Below are 22,353 nucleotides of genomic sequence, written 5' to 3' on the forward strand. Positions count from 1 at the left end.
AAGAGAGCACATAGTCCTTAGTATCCTTCAGGCAAGTCGGCCACCAGAAAAATCTGTTTAGGAATTCTCGTGTCTTCTGTACCCCCCTGGGACCAGCCAACTTGGAGTCGTGGACCAACTTGAGGATCTGTTGACGGACGGCCTCAGGGACGTAGATACGTCGATCTCTGAACCACATGCCACTCCTAAGAACGAGATTGATATCAGCAGGAGGATTGGCCAGAAATACATCACTGTCATAGGCCTCCTTGAACTCCTTCCATAAGTCTTGATTGTGGATCACTCCGATGAAGTTGGCATCAGATAGAATGGTCTTGGACGGGGCTCCATGTACGGAATCCGCAGCATGGAATCGGGATAAAGCATCAGCCTTCCCATTACGAGAACCTGGGTGGTACGAAATAACAAAGTTAAATTGATTTAAAAATAGATTCCAACGAGCCTGCCGAGGAGAAAGACCTCTAGCGGATCTAAGGAACTCTAAATTCCGATGGTCAGTCAATACTACAATCTGTTGTGTGGCTCCTTGCAGATGGTGCCTCCATTCCTTGAAAGCTACAATAATAGCCAGCAATTCCTTGTCTCCCACAAGCACAAGGATGTAGCAGACTCTTCTCTCCAGTTCTTTGGGAGAGAGTAGCCCCCAAAGCATTATCAGAAGCGTCCACCTCCACAATGAAAGGCTGTGCTGGGTCTGGGTGGATCAACAGCGGTACGTAGGTGAAACGGGTCTTAAGCCGATCAAAAGCTTCTTGAGCCTGTGATGACCACTTAGAGGGCTTTTCTTTCTTGGTCAAGGAAGTGATGGGCCGAACAATATCAGAAAAATTTTGAATAAAACGTCTATAGAAATTTGCAAAACCGATAAAACGTTGGACCTCTTTAACGTTCTTAGGTACCGGCCAGTCAAGGATTGCCTCAATCTTACCAGATTCCATGTTCAGCCCCTGAGGAGAGATGATATAACCTAAAAACTGGATCTCAGAACGATGGAACTCAAATTTCTCCGGCTTGATATACAGATGGTTCTCTATCAGACGTTTCAAAACAGATTTGACATGTTCCTCATGTTCCTGCAGAGAGTCAGAAAAAAATAGAATATCATCCAAATAGATCACCACAAACTGATCTAATAGATCTCTAAAAATGTCATTAGCAAGATGTTGAAACGTCGCAGGGGCATTACAAAGCCCAAAGGGCATCACGAGGTATTCAAAGTGTCCATACCGACATCTGAATGCTGTCTTCCATTCAGCACCGGAACGAATACGCACCAGATTATAAGCCCCACGAAGGTCCAGTTTAGTGAATATCTTGACATGATGAACTCTGTCCAATAATTCGGGAATCAACAGCAAAGGATAGCGATTCCGTATGGTTACCTTATTAAGTTCCCTATAGTCAATACAGGGTCTCAGGGTCCCATCCTTTTTCTTCACAAAAAATATAGGCGCCCCTGCTGGTGAGGAAGAAGGGCGTATGAAGCCTTTAGCCAGATTTTCATCAATATATTCCTTCAGGGCCTGAAGCTCAGGTGCCGCCAAAGGGTATACATTACTGAAAGGAATAGCTGTCCCAGGAAGCAGCTCAATGGGATAGTCATAATGCCTATGTGGAAGAAGATGATCTGCTTTCTTCTGGTCACAAATATCAGAGAAATCTTTATACACAGAAGGTAAAGAAAAAACCTGTGCAGGAGATTCTTTATCTCTGGACTCAGGAACGGCTTCTGTAATCGCTGAGTTGCTCCTTGTTGGGAAGGTAATCTCCTTGGTCTCCCAGTTGACAATCTGGTTTCAAGCACGCAACCAAGGGATGCCTAAAATCACAGGAAAATGAGGAGAAGAAATTAATAGAAAAGAAAGTTGCTCCTGATGATTAGGCTCCAACAAAATTTCAAGGGGTACTGTTTCCTGATCCACAGGCCCAGAGACTAAGGGTGACCCATCCACTGTTTCCATGGCAATTGGTGAGGCTCTACGCTGTATCTCAATGCCATGTTCCTTGGCGAATGTAATGTCCATAAAGTTGCCCCCAGCGCCAGAGTCAATCATAGCCGCACTGGAAATCCACTGCCCTGTACACAGAATCTTAATAGGGAGTGAAGAGTGAGAGTTCTTTTCCTGCAGCTCCCTGGGAGGTGTAGCCAGAGAGACAGAATGGAAAACAGCGTTTAATGGCAGGCTACATTCAGAGATGTCAGACTCATCGTCACAGTTATCATACTCCCCTACCGCTGCTAGCACCTTGTCAGACAGCTTAGGACAGTAAATTGGGAAGTGGTCTGACTGACTGCAGTAGAAACATAGCCTCTCTCGCAGACGGTGCTCTCGGCGCTCATTACTCTCACGCCTCTGCACAGAATCAATCTGCATGGCCACCTCCTCTACCTCCCGAGATGATTTACCTGAAGGCTCTTTTGGAGGAAAGGAAAAATTAGACATACGGTTAAATACAGCCAATTTCTCCTGTCTACGCTCAGTAAGACGAATGTCTATGCGTACACAATGCTGTATAAACGTTTCTAACTCTTGTGGTGACTCTGAACGGGCTAGTTCATCCTTCACAATGCTAGACAGACCTTTCTTAAAAATAGGCAATTGTGCATAACTGTCCCAATTAGTATCAACCGCTAATCTCCTAAATTCAGTCGCATATTCAATAACAGAGCGTTTACCCTGGCGTACAGATAATAAAGCAGACTCAGCAGTTGCGCGGCGATTAGGGTCATCAAACATTAATGCCATAGCGGCCAAGAGCTCATCCAAATCATTTAACCGTGGATCACGAGACTCGATCATCGGATTCGCCCAGGCGAGCGCTCATGAGGTCAGCAGCATAATTACACACAATACTTTAGAGCGATCAGTAGGAAAACGGTCAACATGCACATCAAAATATAGCATACACTGGTTCACAAAACCACAAAATTTGTCACGATCACCATTAAGCCTGAATGGTGGCAACTTAGGTGGACTGGCTAGTGGCGGTTTACCAGAGGGTAAAGTCACTTGTGCCGCTATTTGCGTGTTTAAGTCCTGGAAAGCCCGTCCATATTGGGACTCCAAGCCAGCAAGTTTGTTTTCCTGAGCCGCCATACGGATACTTAAGTCCTGTAAAGTTTGTCCAAACACTTGTTGATTGTGCTCAAGGCCTCCAAGTCTCTTTTGCACACCTTCCACATCTTTCTGCAGAGATCTAATTATGGCATACACCTGCTCTAACTTGCTTTCTGCAGTCATTGCTCCAGCAGTCTCCTAAAGGGGCTAGAGTATCCTGTAACAATTATAGTGGATAACTAAGGAGACTGTTTGCGTGGAGCGAGACACAACAGTACACAGTTTATAGGTGAAAAGTCTATATTAAAGCACACAGTGTTTTGCACAAAAATGCAGAGAAATCTCAAAGTCTTAAGTTCACAGAATAATGAGTCTTTGCAAGGTTAGTTCACCATTATACATCAGCAAGTCCATACAATGCAGAAGCAATCAAAGAGGCCCGGGTAAAGTCTCGGACAGTGCAGACCAGTCCCATGCTCAGCAACCATCCGAATAAGGAGACTGAGAACTCAGAGCAGCTTACTTGAGAGCCAAAGCAGATGGAGGGCAGAGGTGCAGAGGAACCAGCACAAAACAGCCAGGGGCACGAGAAATGCTGGAAACTAGAGTATGAAGCAGGCTCTCAGGGAACAGATGATTCCAGCAGAATTTCGGGAGCATGCAGAAAGCCAGGAAGCCACCAGAAGGAGGATCTCAGGCAAAATACTCTAGCACTAGACTAGAGGCTGGGGTGGAGTAATAAGGGCAGGAGGTAAGGGCACATGATACAGAAGACGCCATCTTGAAAAAGGGCAGAAATGTCCCAAAGGAAAACAATATGCAAATTGCCTCTTCAGAGTCCTGACAAGAAGTTGTCCACTACTTTTACATTTATGTCCAATCCGTAGGATAGGGCATCAATGTATGATCGGCCAGGGTCCCACACGTGGCACCCCCACATACCAGCTGTTATCGGTGCCGGCGGCGGTGGCCACCGGCCTGAAGTGCTCACCTGTGGGGCTCCGCCGTCAAGTGGTAGTGGCCGCCGAGGTGTGCTGCACATCCGCCTCCCATTCAATTGAATAGGAGGCGGATGTGCAGTACACCGCGGCGGCCACTACCATTTGACGGTGGAGCTCCGCTGGTGATCACTTCCGGCCTGCGGCCACCGCCGCCGGCGCTAGTAGCAGCTGATCGGCCGGGGTGCCGCGTGCGGGACCCTGGCCGATCATACATTGATGCCCTATCCTACGAATTGGGCATCAATGTAAAAGTAGTGGACAACCACTTTAAAGTGCGCAACATCGACAATAATGTCCGCTTAAAACGTTCCACTTGTCCATTACCCTCTAGGTGATAGGGCGTTGTGTGGGATCTCTGAATTCTACAGTATTTTCCTAGCTTGTCTACGAGCTGGTTCTCAATTTCTTTTTCTTGGTCGTGGTGTAACCTCGTAGGGAAACCAAACCTCAAAGCAAAATCATTGAAGAACTTCTCTGCCACTGTTTGACCAGCTTTATTGGTGGTGGGATATGCTTGGGCAAATCGAGTAAAATGGTCCATCACCACCAATATGTATTCGTAGCCACCCTTGCACGTCTCGAGATGTAGAAAGTCTATTGAGACCATCTCAAACGGATACATACTGTAGTTGCCCATAAGTGCCTGGGTTGATGTGTTGGGATGTTTATCTTTCAGACACCCACACTCCCTGGTCACATACCTCTCAATATCTCTCTGCATGTACGGTCAGAAGAAATATTCACGGATCAAGTTGGTGGTCCTTTCCACTCCTAGGTGTCCTATGTTTTCATTGAGTTCTTTGAAGATCAACCTACGGAATACTCTGGGTAGTACTAACTGCCGGTTTTGTCCTCCTTTACAATACAGGATACTGTCTTCACTGAGGTAGAGCTTCGTCCATTCTTTAACTAAAACATACTGCTGGTGATTCATTATCTCTCTCCCGTTTACTTGGAAACCGATCTTGGTCCACATAAAGTAGTATTCTACCAATTATCTGATCTTTCCGTTGTGCTCTATGGATTTTTTCTTTTGGTAGTTGTTGAATAGACAGGGGGTGATCTTATTCTCCCGCTTTTATGGTGGTTTCCACCGTCAACGGACACCACAATGGTGTGTCTTCCTCCTGATAAACTTGTACTGCTTGGGTAGTGCTCTCAATTGCTTCCAGACTGACTTCCTCCGAGAATTTTTGCATGAACTCCATAGGCTCTAGAGGCATTCTCGACAATCCGTCAGCATCCGCATTGCATTTTCCTGGCCTGTACTTGATGCTGGAATTGAAGTCAGCTACTTCAACGACCCATCTCTGACCCGTTGCATTCCTTGGCAAAATGTCCTTCCTCACCACATCTTAGACAGTGGACACACACCGTACTCTGATTTGATGAACGGCACACTTCACAAGTCGGGTATCTTCTGTTCTGGAACCCACTCCTGGGTCTGAGGGATACAGGTTCCAGCCTGGTACGAATCAACTTTTTTACCGAAATCAACTCGGCTCGCAGATCTATTACTTCCTCCCAGTCAGCGTTGGCGGTCCTCTCTTTTGTTGGTGATTTAAAGTTCCCTCTCGGAGGTGGCACTGGAGGGTCTCCATGATGATCTTCGGACTGGCCACCGGGGGTCCCCAGCTTCAGCTGACTCATTTTGGTGATTTTAGGAGCAGAGCCTATCTGTAACTTCTGTTCGCTCTCTGACTCCAAACAAGTTGCCTCATTCATTTTTTCAATTAGGACTTGGTCCAGAATGCCAGGATCTTCTAGGTACTGTTTCAGCTGCAACTTGATGCCTTTGCTGATTAATCTCGTTCCCAATGTTCTCAAAAACTTCTTCTGGAATAGTCTAGCATCAAACCTCTTCTCCGCTTCTACATCTCTGGATGCAAACAACAGTCTCTCCTTCAGTTCAATTGCTCTGAACAAGAAACTTTGGGGTGATTCATTATTTTTCTGTGAGAGGTTAATGAGTCGGTGGAACAATTCTGAAGTACTCTCTTCTTTATAGTGCCCTTTTAAAATCATCTTCAGCTGTTGCAAGGTCAATTGACTCTTCATTTCTAGCATACTACGGAGGTTCAGTCCTGGGATGATCGCTTTCACCACCCCCTCAATGATCTCATCTGGCTTGTAGCCTTTCTGTAAGCCAGCATCGATCTGGTGCAACAAGTTCATATAAGACAGTTTCTCTTTCTGTTCACACTCTCAAATCTGTCCCAGGATCTTGAATTCTTTCCTTATGGTGATTTGTGGTGTTACAGAGGACTGTCTTTCTGATTTATCTAGTCCGAGCAGGGTAAAGGTTGTGTCTGAGTCTGTCACCCGTTCAGAGGTTTTGATTGATTCCTGTAGGGCTGTTGTTAGGGCTTTGAATTGTTCTTTAAATTCCTGTAGTTCTGTCTGCGGATGGAGATTCCTGCTTTTGGTAATTGGTGCCACCCCTCCATCCTCAAACTTCAGCCAGGTTAGAAACTGTGTTAGCTCCTGGAGGAATGTCCCCATGACGTCTTCAGCTTCTTTCTCCCCAGCTCATCCATTTTTGCATTAATGGCAGCTAACAGTTACCTGCGGTTGTGTGCTTTAGAAATCTGTTCTTCTGACATCTTTATATGTTCTGCTACTGTTCTCAATTTTTCACAGGTTAACTGAAGAAGCAGCTCACTAATTCTGTCCATTTGTATTTCCACATCCATTGCTGCTAGTGAGTTTTCTTTAGGTCTGGTCCCCTTTAACTGGTGTAGCAGAGTTGAATTGATGTGTTTTGCTGCTGTGTTTTCCAGACACTTTTCCTCTTCTCCCTCTACATGCTAATTCCCACTTAGGATTCCCTGTACGGGCCACCAATGTTACACGCACGCCACTAGGTTCAGATAGGGCGAGACCGGTTTCATGAATTCTTTGGAATCCTCGGGGAAATGTTACTCAGGGCAACCATAGGCAGAAGCTTCTCTCAGGCACATGATAGATTCAATTGCTGACCAGACACATCTAACAAGAGTCTTTTTTAACAGTTTAACAGTGGAATGTAATCTGAAGCACGGCCAGTGCAATTCAGGGATATTACAGCAACAATCTTCATTACAGTACAGTCTGAGTTTCTTGAGCAACCGGCTCCAGTAACAATACAGTAGTTTCTTCACAAGGCACAGTATTACAGTCTCTTCAGTAGCATAATTCAGCATAGATTAGATCTCTTAGCAGCACACTTCTATGCATACACAACCACAGGCTTTTCCTTCACAAGGACACAATAGTAAACAGCATTCTGTATCCTGCATGGAGATGTAGGGGGGCAGGGTTTGATGAGGGAGATGATCCCTGTGACACAATTCCTTCCAGTTCTTATCTTCCTGCCCGATAATACTCTGCACTGTTAGTTCAGGGAGTTTATCTGACATGTGTTTATTTTCTCTCGTGATCTGAATCCTGTTTAGTTGCCTTCTGTCAGATCCAGATAACACACTACCTTTCTCTTCGGCTTCAGCCAGACTACAATAACAAGTTCCCCACAATCCCCCTGGGGCTCTGCTAAAACACTCCCTGTCTCCTGTGACGGTGTTAACCCCTCTAGTTGCTGGATGCTTCTGGAGCACAACACTTCCTGTCTCCTGTGCTTGTGTTATTTTGTAACAGTTGCTGGATGCTTTTGAAGCAACAGCATTCCTTCTGCATGTCACACATGCCTTTATTTAAGAAAAAGATAGTTGTTACTGAGTCTATTGAGATACCAGGTTGGGAACAGACTCCCTATAATATTTTGGCAGCCAAATGGTCCCACAGTGTTGGTTTGAGTGAACCATGGGACAAATGTCTGAAGGTGTAAAAAAAATACTTCTTTCAGTATATTTTTCTATTGAGGACTTCTTATCAGATGCGATTGATCAAAGTATCAATATCACGATATTCTTATAAAAAAATATATCGATTTATTCTTGGATTGTCCATTATAAAGAATGATTGCAATAGTTACATAAAATAGTTAAATAGTTAGAGTGATTGTCCATTTATCCATAATTAGCTTAATAGTTGAGATTCACTCATCTTTTCCTTGGATCCTGGATGGTAGGTTGCGTCTGTCTGTGTCCAGCACGTGTGTTAGGATGACACCATGTGTCGTCCAGTGTCCTGTGAAATGGACTAACTAAAAATAAACAAATAGCGCATGTTACCTAGAAACCCTAGCACAATGGCTGATGCAATCTTATGCAATGTATGGTACAGAATTCAGAATAAAATTAATATCCGTAATTAATATTTAACAATTCCCCCTTTTGAGGATGACAGACATCAACTGAAATCCTCAAAGTAGATAGGTTCATCATTAGGATAATAGGATCATTTTTCTTTTCTTCTTCCTTGGCAATATCATTTAATGTCCATAACAATATTAATAATAATAATAATAATATCAATATCGGATTATTGTTATATGTATTCAATAGCATAATGATGTGAATCCATGTTATGGTAAGCCGTGACTAATATTCATTTAACTACATTGGTCGCTTCAACTACTTCTAACGGCGAACAAACACCGTCAGAAAACCCAGGTGGCAACCCAGGTGGCCGCCCTGGTGTGGATGGCTTCCTATCTTCAAAGATTCAAACAAGACCCAATAATAGAAGAACACGTGCCACACCTTACCAGGTTAGTGCTGCTTGCGGGGGGCTCCGCATTGTTAACTTATCCAACCACGTACTAACTGACAAGCAGATGGAGGTCCTGGGGCTGGGACTATCTTTTGCACCCACTAATGCATTTCATTTTTTTACTGCCCTGAAGGACCTCCACCTGTTTGCACGTAAACTTATTCTTAAAAAATTACATTCCAGGCCACATGGTGAGGATGGCCCTGTGACCACGACAGAGATGGAGGCATTGAAGGATTTGTAGGACCTCTTGATGGAGCAGGACCAACCCCCAAATACAGGTGGGTTACCACAGTCGAGGTATCCTAGATCCACAAGGTTCCCTCACTTGTCCCTGAGTCCGGCAGTTGAAATATTTGTGCGTCTAGTGACGGAGGATTTGAGACATCTCTCCACACGCAGACGCTTTGACAATCTTACTCATTCTCAGCGTACTGCGATAGAACGGTTGAAATCACTTCGTGATGTGGTTATTAAACCAGCGGACAAGGGAGGGAACATTGTACTGTGGCCCTGTTCTAAATATGAGAGGGAGGCGTTACGCCAACTAAGGGATACCAAGACATATTCGAGGTTACCCTTTAATCCTACTGCCTCCTTCTCTGCCGCGCTCCAGGGGATCCTGGGCAGGGCCTGTGATCAGGGAATTATTAACAAGCAAACAGTTGAAGCTTTACCTGTTCGATTCCCTAAAACTGCTACTTTTTACCTACTTCCAAAAATTCGCAAGGACGCCCTCAACCCGCCGGGACGTCCAATCGTGTCAGGCCTAAGTAATTTGTGTGGTCCTATTTGCCAGTATATTGACAGCCACCTTCGCCCATTAGTGGAGACACTTCCTTCATACATTCAGGACACGATGGACGTCTTAAGGCGCGTTAATGGCGTCCTTGTGACGGATGGTATCCTGCTAGTCACGGCCGATGTTGAGAGCCTCTACACATGTATTAGCCATGATCTGGGCCTTTCTGCAGTCCGCCTCTTCCTTGGGGCGTCCAATCTGGACGGCCTCTCACGAAATTTTATCCTTGATCTCCTCCACTTCGTCCTCCACCACAATTATTTTTTATTCAAAGATACGGTGCATCTACAAAGGCGTGGCACGGCGATGGGGGCGTCTTGTGCGCCCTCGTACGCCAATCTCTTCTTGAGGTCCTGGGAGAGAGACATTTTTGGCGACGAGGGCGTGCGCCGCGCCGACCCCGTCGTGTCATGGCTTAGATACATCGATGATATTTTGTTTCTGTGGCGGGGGACGGTGGAGGAGCTTGACGATTTCATGGTGCAGCTTAACTCAAACAATCGTTCCATTAGGCTTACCTATACATACCATCATAAACAGATTGACTTTCTAGACATCAGTCTGGAGGTGGGTGAGTACCACACCATCCAGACTGATGTCTTTAGAAAACCCACCTCGGTCAATTCCTTAATACATGCTGCCTCTGCACATGATCCCTCTACAATTCGTGCCATCCCGGTCAGACAATTCCTGAGGATGAGGCGGATCTGTTCCACCGACTACAAGTTTAGGAGACAGGCTTCGGATCTGGCAGAACGTTTCAGGCAACGTGGGTATAGCAACCACTGCATCGGCCGTGGCTACTCGAGAGCACGGAACACATTCCGTAACCATCTGATTTATTCCTCAAATTCATCCAAACGGGTGACAACGGAAAGAATCCGCTACATCTCCACATATAATCATGAGTGGGGGAATATGCGGCGGATCCTTTCCCGTCATTGGGGTGTGCTCAGCGCGGAGCCCTCCCTACGTGAATCTTTAGGAAGCTATCCACAAATGACCCCCCGGCGGGCCAATAACCTGGGTGACATACTGGTATCCAGCCACTATATAACTCCCTTGACGAATCCATTTGTGTCCCGCGGACCCACGTTTGGCTCGTTCCCCTGTGGCCACTGTGCCGCCTGCGCCAATATCCTGCGCAGCTGGGTGTTCACGTTCTCTGATGGCTCTCGTGAGTTTAAAATCCGCAATTACATCTCATGCGGTACAACCCATGTTATATATTATGCTACATGTGGTTGTCAATTAATTTATGTAGGACTCACTACGAGAGAGCTGAGGATCAGGGTTTGTGAACACGTGCGGGACATTGGCGCGGCTCGGACGGTGGCCGACCCCAGGGAGCTCAAAACATTGCCGCGTCACTTTAAGGCTGTCCACAATTGCGATCCGAGGACACTAAAGTTTTGCGGCATTGATGTCATACATTTGGGCTCCCGGGGTGGAAATGGTAAGCAACTTCTGGCCCAAAAGGAGGCCAGATGGATCGTCACTTTAGACACCATGGCTCCGCGGGGCCTCAATGAGAGTTTGGGGTTCTCGTCCTTCCTCTGAAATGAAGTGACGGATTGTATGATATGTTCTGTGTTTCTGCTCCCCTGTGGACCATGATATGTCTATTTCTGGACCATGGCTTTAGGTTTTTAGTTTTTATATTCTTTTCTAATTTTTATATTTTCCCTTTTATTCTCTTTGTACTCACATTTTCTCCGACAGTGACTGTGCCCCAGGACCTCTTCTTTTTGATGTACATCTATGGCAGACGATCTGTCTTTTGAACTCCTTCGTCTTTTGATGTCTACAAGAGATTCTGATACAGATACTGCTACTGCACTCTTGATTCTTGACCGGGATGTACACTTTACTTGTGGATTCTGTTTGATATCTGGTACTTGTGACTGATTGAAACCATGTTGAGAAATCTATAGTTGTGCACTTTTTGGCACTATATGTCCCCTTTTGCAAGGGGACTTATGCTGTTATAACGCTAATTGTATAGACATATGTACCTCTTTTTTTGACCTAATGCACCATCCCCTCCTTTCATACCTTTCTATTGAGCTGTACTTCCATGACCAGCATTATTTGCTACTATTAGTATCATGATATTAACTTTTATAGAACATTAGTATTGTGCTGGCTGGCTGGAATAGCTACCGGGTTTTGATTGGTGGGGATATTGTTGCTCCCTTTATGTGGTTTCATTTCTGTTATTGGCACTCAGTCCCAAGCTCACCTCCTACATGGATGTAGTGCACATGCGCCCGGTCCGTCCCGTGCCGTGCTGCGCTCGGCTGTCTTTATGCCTTCGGCGCGCCGCCGGGAATAGCATTCATTTGCATTTCGGTCTGCGCGCCGACGTCATGACAGCTGGGGCGCGTGCGCGGGATATGTGACGGCCGTTGCGCATGCGCCGCCCATCATCCAGTACTTGGCGGCCATCTTGGACGACCACATGATGTATCATGTGACACTTCTGGGCGTATTTAAAGGTCCTGGCAGCACCCTCACACACGCCTCTTGATAAAGCTGATCTACACCCGGCGAAACGCGCGTCGAGGCCTTTCTCATTCACTATCTGGTCCCTGTGTGGTCTCCCAGAGGTCTGGGGCCCCTTACATTAGGGTAAGTTTGGTACAATATGACCTTTGGGTCTTTCTGGACCGCATGGTCCATATGGGAGTGACCTTTTTGCTTGCCCTGATTGTGCGTCCCTCTCCCTGTTTTAGTGTAAGCATGCACCCTTCTGACTCTAGGGGTGAACCTCTGGAGAGACCCACTTACAAATATGCGGGACCATTTGTCTGCTTGTCTTAATTTTGTGTCATAACTATTAATGCTATGTATTGTCTTTTAATGAACTATGTCTACAATAAAGTCTTTTCATGCGATTTCACTCAGCTGTTCTCCTAGTTTTATATAAGTCTTGAGTGGGCTATGTGGAGACGGGGTCGGAATTTTTCTGGGGACCATTAACCCACGTCATTTATTATGCGGGTCGCAGTCTGTTTATTCATTTAACATATATAATTATACTTCCCTAAATCTAAATCGAAATAATCACGGGTCCAATCGTCATCATCTGATGTCATCGGTTCTTGTCTCGTCTTCTTCTTGGTTCTTTTAAAACACAGTCTTTAGATGAAAATTCCTTTGAAATAAATTATAGCGTGTAGATATTGTACAGTCCATAATTGTGTTCATTATTGTTCAGTCTTTAAACTGTACTCTTTATTAGAAAGATCATGTGTGTCAATTGATAAGAAAACAAAGTCCATGGATGAAATGTAGCTTTAATATATGTGCAGTGTCACCTGGACTTACGTTGGATTGTCTTTGGATAATTCTGGAATCCTCCGTGTCATCCTCACTGGTCTCCTGTCACTTTTGGAACAGGTGTGACGTCTTTGGTCAGAAAAGCAAGGGTTAACTTGACACTTCCCTGCTCTATATAGCACCATAACCAGTACTTAATCCTTAATGTACAGAACACATATATCAGGCTGGCAGAATCCTGACACTCCGTTATTATTCACCAGCTTTCAGGTGATAGGAAACCACTGGAACATGATGAAACTTGAACACAACCCAGTTCATATAGGATCATCGTCCTCTGCAGTCGTGGTTATCAGTGGTGTGAATGTATTGTAATTGACACAGTCTATTATCACTCAGCATTCACAACATCTTTACCTTCTGAGATTTCCGTATATCGGTTGCTTCTTCTTGTAACTTTTGAGAATCTCTTTAATTTATAAACATGAAAAATCTTTATTAAGATAGAATTAATAATTGCAATGTCTTGATTGAAGTCTTCATTCGCTAATCTGATACCAAATCTGGCAACTTTCCTAACCTATAATATCATAGGGTACCATAGCAATCAATAATGTTCATCTAATTATTATCAAAATATTAAAATAAATTATGTTTGGAATAATAAAACAATAATAGATAGTAATTCATTATTAATCAAGTTCTTCATGTGATAGAACATTTTTATGTCATAGGTGTAATTACCTTTTCCAACCCATAGGTGTCAGTGTGTTTTGAAACAAGTGTTTATTAGTGATGAGCGAGCACTAAAAGGCTCGGGTGCTCGAAGCTCGGGTTGAGCAAATTGGAATACTCGGGTGCTCGACCCGAGCAACGAGCCCAATGTAAGTCTATGGGAAACTCGAGCATTTTTCTGGCGGTCCCCCCGGCGGTCTGCAGAAGGTCAAAAATTGCCCAAATCGATGGGAACAGTGCTCAATTAAACGTCAGGCTGGCAGAATATATAGGCAGACAGGCAGGCAAGGTATATAGGAGGGTGCGTGAAAAACATAGCAGGGCAATTGGAACACACTAGTGCCCTCCGATTTTCATGCACCCGTCTCTTTAAAAAAGCCGGCTGGCAATTCATCAGCGGCATACACCGGTACCTGACAATTTAGAACAGAAAGAAAAGAGCATCACACATAGATTAGATAGATAGAAACATGACAGTCACATATATAATAAGTACAGTGATAGTGTTGGTTACTGTACTTGTCATTTAGTGTTAAAATAAAGGATTTATTAAAAAAAAATAATAGTGTTTTTGTCTCTTTAAAAAAGCCGGCCGGCAATTCATCACCAGCAGCATACACCGGTACCAGACAATTTAGAACAGAAAGAATAGAGCATCACACATAGATTAGATAGATAGAAACATGTCAGTCACATATATAATAAGTACAGTGATAGTGTTGATTACTGTACTTGTCATTTAGTGTTAAAAGAAAGGATTTATTTAAAAAAATTGGCGTGGGGTTCCCCGTAATTTTAGTCTCTAGCGGAGGTTAAGCAGACGGCTAGGGCAGATGTTTGAAGCCTGGGAAGGGGGTAATACCCACAGAGCTTCCCAGGCTACTAATATCAGCCTCCAGCTGAATACCTAGCCTTTGCTAGCTATTAAAATGGGGGACCCCACGTCATTTTTTTTGGGGTCCCCCATTTTAATAGCTAGTAAAGGCTAGGTATTCAGCTGGGGGCTGAATACCTAGCTAGTAAAGGCTTAAAATGGGGGACCCCCCCAAAAAATGACGTGGGGTCCCCCCTATTTTAATAGCTAGCAAAGGCTAGGCAGACAGCTGGGGGCTGATATTAAAAGCACAGGAAGGGTGCCATGAATATTGGCCCCCTCCCACGCTAGAAACACCAGCCGTCAGCCACCCCATAGGATGCGCCAATTCTGGCACTTAGCCTCGCTCTTCCCACTGCCCTGTAGCGGTGGCAGTGGGGTAATAGGGCTGGGGTTGATGTCAGCTTATAATGCCAGCTGACATCAAGCCCAGGTTAGTAATGGAGAGGCGTTTATAAGACACCCCCATTACTAACCCCATAGTCAAAGTTAAAAAAAAACACAAACACCCAGAATAGAGTCCTTTAATTGAAATAAACGCACAATTCTTTAATGTTCTAAATTAAACCATACTTACCATCACGCCCATTCCAGCTAAAGCCAACGATCTCCTGCAATAAAAATAAAATAGTAAACCAACCTCATCCTTACCTTTCCATGGTTCCCAGGCCGGCTCCAGCTCTGCTACATTCACATGACAGGCTGGATCGCAGCCGAAAGCTGCCATCCAGCTTGCCATGCCGCAGACACTGAGAAGCGCAGGTATGCTTGCGCTCCTCAGTGTCTGGCTGTGACGGCATCCAGATGAGCCGAGTTAATGTCCAATGAACTCAGCTCACCTCATGCACGTCACTGACAGCGTGGGAAAATTCTCCTGCGCATGCGGTGAGCGTGAGAGAATTCTCCTGCGCTCACCGCAAGCGTGGGAAAATTCTCCTGCGCTTGCGGTGAGCGCAGGAGAATTCTCTCACGCTCACCGCATGCGCAGGAGAATTTTCCCACGCTGTCAGTGACGTGCATGAGGTGAGCTGAGTTCATTGGACATGAACTCGGCTCATCTGGATGCCGTCACAGCCATACACTGATGAGCGCAAGCATGCCTGCGCTTCTCAGAGTCTGCGGCATGGCAAGCGGGATGGCAGCTTTCGGCAGCGATCCAGCCTGTCATGTGAATGTAGCAGAGCTGAAGCCGTCCTGGGAACCATGGAAAGGCAAGGATGAGGTTGCTTTATTATTTTACTTTTATTGCAGAAGACATAGGCTTCAGCTGGAATGGGCGTGATGGTAAGTATGGTTTAATTTAAAACATTAAAGAATTGTGCGTTTATTTAAATTAAACGACTTTATTCTGGGTGTTGTGTTTTTTTTAAATACTTTACTAGAAATTCATGGCGGTCATGTCTAATATTGGCGTGACCCCATGAATTTCGGGCTTAGGGCCAGCTGATAATACCAAGCTGACCCTAACCCCTTTATTACCCAGTGAGCCACCGCACCAGGGCCCTAGATGAGTTGGGTACAGCACCAGAAGATGGCGCTTCTATGAACGCGCCATTTTCTGGGGTGGCTGCGGACTGCAATTTACAGCGGGGGGGGGGGCAGAAAGCTTGGGCCTCCATGCGCTGCGGATTCCAGCCCCCAGCTGCCTAGTTGTACCTGGCTGGACACAAAAATAGGGCGAAGCCCCATGTATTTTTTTTTTTTATTATGTCATGAAATTCATGAAATAATAAAGAAAAAAAAGGGCTTCCCTATATTGTTGTGTCCGGCCAGGTACAAATTGGCAGCTGGTGGTTGGGGGCAGCCCGCTCCTGCCTGCTGTACCTGGCTGGACACAAAAATAGGGCGAAGCCCCACGTCAATTTTTTTTTTATTATTTCATGAAATTCAGCTTTCGGCTGCGATCCAGCCTGTCATGTGAATGTAGCAGAGCTGGAGCCGTCCTGGGAACCATGGAAATGTAAGGATGAGGTTGGTTTATTATTTTACTTTTATTGCAGAAGACATTGGCTTCAGCTGGAATGGGCGTGATGGTAAGTATGGTTTAATTTAGAACATTAAAGAATTGTGCGTTTATTTCAATTAAAGGACTTTATTCTGGGTGTTTGTGTTTTTTTTTAACTTTGACTATGGGGTTAGTAATGGGGGTGTCTTATAGACGCCTCTCCATTACTAACCTGGGCTTGATCTCAGCCGGCATTATAAGCTGACATCAACGCCCGCCCTATTACCCCACTGCCACCGCTACAGGGCAGTGGGAAGAGCGAGGATAAGTGCCAGAATTGGCGCATTCATAGGGCGGCTGACGGCTGGTGTTTCTAGCCTGGGAGGGGGCCAATATTCATGCCACCCTTCCTGGGCTATTAATATCAGCCCCCAGCTGTCTGCCTAGCCTTTGCCAGCTATTAAAATAGGGGGGACCCCACGTCACTTTTTGGGGGGGGTCCCCCATTTTAATAGCTGGTAAAGGCTAGGTATTCAGCTGGGGGCTGATATTAGTGGCCTGGGAAGCTCCGTGGGTATTACCCCCTTCCCAGGTTTCAGACATCTGCCCCAGCCGTCTGCTTAACCTCCGCTAGAGACTAAAATTACAGGGAACCCTATGCCAATTTTTTTTTTAATAAATCCTTTATTTTAACACTAAATGACAAGTACAGTAACCAACACTGTCACTGTACTTATTATATATGTGACTGACATGTTTCTATCTATCTAATCTATGTGTGATGCTCTATTTCTGTTCTAAATTGTCGGGTACCGATGTATGCCGCTGAAGAATTGCCGGCCGGCTTTTTTAAAGAGACGGGTGCATGAAAACACTATTATTTTTTTTTTTAATAAATCCTTTATTTTAACACTAAATAACAAGTACAGTAACCAACACTGTCACTGTACTTATTATATATGTGACTGACATGTTTCTATCTATCTAATCTATGTGTGATGCTCTATTCTTTCTGTTCTAAATTGTCGGTACCGGTGTATGCCGCTGCTGAATTGCCGGCTTTTCATGTTTCTCTGTGAGCACTGTTCCCATCGATTTGGGCAATCACTGTAATGCCACAACCACCATGGCTGTGGCATTACAGTGAGTGGCAGACAATCCCTGCATGATTGGTGCTCTAAATAGCGCCAAACATGCAGGACGGGGACCCGAGCTCCCGCTCGAGCATCTCGAAAGTACTCGGCGAGCTCCGAGCATCTCGAGTACTGAGATGCTCGGGTGAGTACCGAGCAGTGGCGAGCAAGCTCGCTAATCACTAGTGTTTACCAATAATACCAAAGAAAGTATACTCATGAACCAAAATGAATAAATATATGAATGAATGAATGCAAGAATGACCTGTGTTTACTCAAAAAATTGAAATATTTTTTTTCTTATATTGGAACCATATCATTATATTTAATGAAGCAATATTCTTGTACTAGACATTACTTTATTAAATATGAATGTGTTTTCTCAATTGAGATATTGAACTGAAATAATAAAATAAAAAAATTAGAATTAAAAATGAAAAATGAAAAAATAAGAAGAAAGTAAGAATAAAATTGAAAAAAGAAAAATTAAATTAAGACTAAAAATAATAATAATAATAATAATAATAATAAAAATAAGGCCTTTATATGTTAATGACAAATGCAGAGTAATTGTATTCTCCATAAAAATACCCTTATATTTCCATTATCTGGATGATTTCATATTTGTCATAACCTTGTATTACCAAAAATGATTAAATTATGTAACTTTGCATGTAATACCCTTCTTAATCATACCATTGTAGCTTATTAATATTTCTTCTTCATTAAAATGTGTGAAAAATAAGTATTGATCAAAAGTGATTATGTAATCAGGATCAAAAGCACATTTTCCCCCTTAATGGCAAAAAATATTATTTTAGAAAATAATTTATATATCAGAACCAAATTAAAAATAATTATTCTTCTATAAATATTTTGCATAAATGTCATAGCATATATTTGTCTGAAGAGGTGTGTACCTATTTATGTAACCATTAAAAATAATAATATCCTTGAATACTATAAAATTATCATTGTGAAAAATTATTCTAAATGTAAATTTGCTTTATAAACCATTTTAATGTGTGGTTACCCTTATCCACTATTAGCTAAATCAAGAAGTAATAATTACTAAAGAAATATAGAAATATATATATTATATAGATAATACTTAATTATGTATCATCATTTTCTCAGACTTAAATGTAATTTTGTACCTTCACATAAAGAAACAAACATACATGAGGCCTCTGTCACACAAATCTCACTTAGCAGCTGCACATATATTCAGCAAATTTCACTCTGTTACAGATTCGTTCAGCTCAAACATTCCACATATATATACAGTACAGACCAAAAGTTTGGACACACCTTCTCATTTAAAGATTTTTCTGTATTTTCATAACTATGAAAATTGTACATTCACACTGAAGGCATCAAAACTATGAATTAACACATGTGGAATTATATACTTAACAAAAAAGTGTGAAACAACTGAAAATATGTCTTATATTCTAGGTTCTTCAAAGTAGCCACCTTTTGCTTTGATGACTGCTTTGCACACTCTTGGCATTCTCTTGATGAGCTTCAAGAGGTAGTCACCGGAAATGGTTTTCACTTCACAGGTGTGCCCTGTCAGGTTTAATAAGTGGGATTTCTTGCCTTATAAATGGGGTTGGGACCATCAGTTGTGTTGTGCAGAAGTCAGGTGGATACACAGCTGATAGTCCTACTGAATAGACTGTTAGAATTTGTATTATGGCAAGAAAAAAGCAGCTAAGTAAAGAAAAACGAGTGGCCATCATTACTTTAAGAAATGAAGGTCAGTCAGTGCGAAAAATTGGGAAAACTTTGAAAGTGTTCCCAAGTGCAGTTGCAAAAACCAACAAGCGCTACAAAGAAACTGGCTCACATGAGGACCGCCCCAGGAAAGGAAGACCAAGAGTCACCTCTGCTTCTTGTTACGGATCCGGGTGGTGGAACCTCTGTGCTGCGGAGCAAGGAGGGACCAGAGGGGCGTAACTAGGTATCAACTCGGACTGACCAGGGTAGCAAGGCGGCTCAATCGACTCCGTGAACCAGGGAAGGACCGAGCAGAAGGACCAGGTGCTACTCTGGGCCTGTCCTTGTATGAGAGCAGGGGACTCCCACGGGTAACTGGCAGGAGCCTCCGGGTAGGCACGGCAGGTAACTGATAAGAGCCTCCAGGTAGGCTGACTGATAGGCACGGCAGGTAACTGGTACGTTCTCCGGGTAGGCAGGCAAGCCAGGCCCATAGACACACTGGCGGGTTTGGATCGTAGGCAGACCGTCGGGCTGGCGGAGACAGGTAGTCAGGCTGGCGGACAGGACTGGTAGTCAGGCTGACGGACTGGGCTGGTAGTCAGGCTGGCGGACAGGACTGGCGGACAGGGCTGGTAGTTAGACTGGCGGACTGGACTGGTAGTCAGGCTGGCAGACTGAGCTGGTAGTCAGGCTGGCGGACTGGACTGGTAGTCAGGCTGGCGGACTGGACTGGTAGTCAGACTAGCAGCGGGACCTGAGGGCTGAAGCAGAGTTTAGGACACAAAGCTACAACCTTGCACGGGCACCTCCATTTTGGAGGGGGTGCCTTCTATATGAGAGGTTCTCCGGCCATTGGCTGAGGACTCCTTAGGACGGCGCGCGCGGCCCCTTTAAGAGGGGGGGAGAGCGCGCCCTAAGCACAGTGCCCGGGAAGCTGCGCGCGCCGGCAGCAGCAGCAGAAAAGCCGGAAGACGCCGGGCCGGGAGCGTGGCGGTAAGAGGGACGGCGTCTCTGCCTGTCAGGGAGCAGAGACGCCGATACTACAGTACCCCCCCTTTACGCCCCCTCTTTTTTAGGCCAGAAAGAAATTTTTTAAGGAGAAGAAAGGCGTGGATGTTCTCCCTGGGTTCCCAAGTTCTCTCCTCTGGGCCAAACTCCTTCCAATCCACCAGAAAAAAGGTTTTTCCTCTTACCCTCTTGGTGGCCAGAATGTTCTCTACCTCATAGACGTCCTCAGCGGAGACCGGAGCAGGGGGGGTACCTGGATTGTCAGAAAAAGAATTAAGCACAACTGGTTTGAGGAGAGATACGTGGAAGGAGTTGGGAATCCGTAAGGTGGCCCGGAGTTTTAACTTGTAGGCTACTGGGTTGATTTGCTTGAGGACATCAAAAGGACCGATGAACCGTGGACCCAACTTATAGGAGGGTATTTTGAGACGAACATGTTTGGAGGAGAGCCAAACCTTGTCTCCCAGATGGAATTGAGGTGGGTCCTGGCATCTCTTATCAGCATGTTTCTTCATCCGCTCGGAGGAATAAAGAAGTGCGGACCTAGTGTCCTCCCAAATGGTGGAAAATTCGCTGACCAGAGACTCCGGGGCAGGGTTGTCCACTGAAGCGGAGATGGGAAACAGAATCCGGGGATGTTGACCGTAGACTACAAAGAACGGGGACTTGGAAGAAGATTCGCTCTCATGGTTGTTATAGGAGAATTCGGCCCATGGTAGGAGCTCTACCCAATCGGTATGGTGAGCGTTGACGAAGTGCCGGAGGAAGCTGGTAAGGGTCTGGTTGATACGTTCCACTTGGCCATTTGACTGCGGATGGTAAGCAGAGGAAAAATCCAGGGTGACATCCAGCAGCTTACACGTAGCTCTCCAGAAACGCAAAGTAAACTGGACCCCGCGATCAGACACAACGTGGAGGGGTGGGCCATGGAGACGAAAATGTGATGGATGAAGTCCTTAGCCAGCACAGATGCAGACGGGAGACCAGGCAGAGGGATGAAGTGGGCCATTTTAGAAAAGCGGTCAGCGACCACCCAAATGACAGTACAACCGGCAGAAACAGGGAGATCGGTAATAAAGTCCATAGCAATGTGTTGCCATGGGGCAGCAGGTACGGGAAGAGGCAGGAGACGGCCGGCTGGAAGATGTCTGGGAACCTTGTTGCGGGCACAGGACGAACAGGCCGTCACGAAGTCTACTACATCCTTGCGCAGGGTAGGCCACCAGTAATGCCGGGTAATGAGCAAGAAGGTCTTCTTCTGGCCAGCATGGCTGGCTAGTTTAGATGAATGACCCCAGTGAAGAACCTTCTTACGATCTGGAACCGCTACAAATGTCTTACTGGGTGGGAGACGAGACAGGTCCAAGGGGGCCACATTCATCACTTTGGAGGGATCGATGATATGCATAGGCTCCTCCTCTTGATCGGAAGACAGGAAGGATCGGTACAAGGCGTTGGCTTTAACGTTCTTGTCCGCAGGGCGGTAATGTAGGGTAAAGTTGAAGCGGGCGAAGAACAAAGGCCACCGGGCCTGACGTGGATTGAGTCTTTGGGCATTCTGTAGATATGCCAGGTTTTTGAGGTCAGTGTAGATGACCACCGGGTGCAGAACCCCCTCAAGCAGGTAACGTCACTCCTCCAGCGCCAATTTGATGGCTAGCAGTTCTCGGTCTCCTATGGAGTAGTTGCGCTCGGATGAGAAGAGCTTGGAGAAGAAGCCGCAGGTTACCATTCTCCCGGACGGAGATTTCTGGGTGAGCACCGCTCTGGAAGAGGAAGCATCAACCTCCAGAAAATTTGTTGCAATCCGGACGGTGCAGCACTGGGGCAGAAGAAAAGGCTAGTTTTAAGGAGAGGAAGGCCTCCTCTGCTTCGGACGGCCATTCCTTAGGATTTGCTCCCTTACGGGTGAGCGCAGAGATGGGAGCAGTCCGGGAAGAGAAATGTGGGATGAAGAGACGGTAATAATTCGCGAAGCCCAGGAATCACTGAATCGCCTTCAGCCCCTCCGGACGGGGCCACTTTAAGAAGGCAGAAACCTTCTCGGGGTCCATCCGTAGACCTGTCTTAGAGATAATATAGCCCAGGAACGGAAGAGAGGTCTGCTCGAAGAGGCATTTTTCAAATTTTGCGTATAGG

This window comes from Phyllobates terribilis, unplaced genomic scaffold (assembly GCF_046119375.1).
Source record: "Phyllobates terribilis strain yellow unplaced genomic scaffold, ASM4611937v1 Scaffold_800__1_contigs__length_655948, whole genome shotgun sequence".
Classification (NCBI taxonomy): Eukaryota; Metazoa; Chordata; class Amphibia; order Anura; family Dendrobatidae; genus Phyllobates; species Phyllobates terribilis.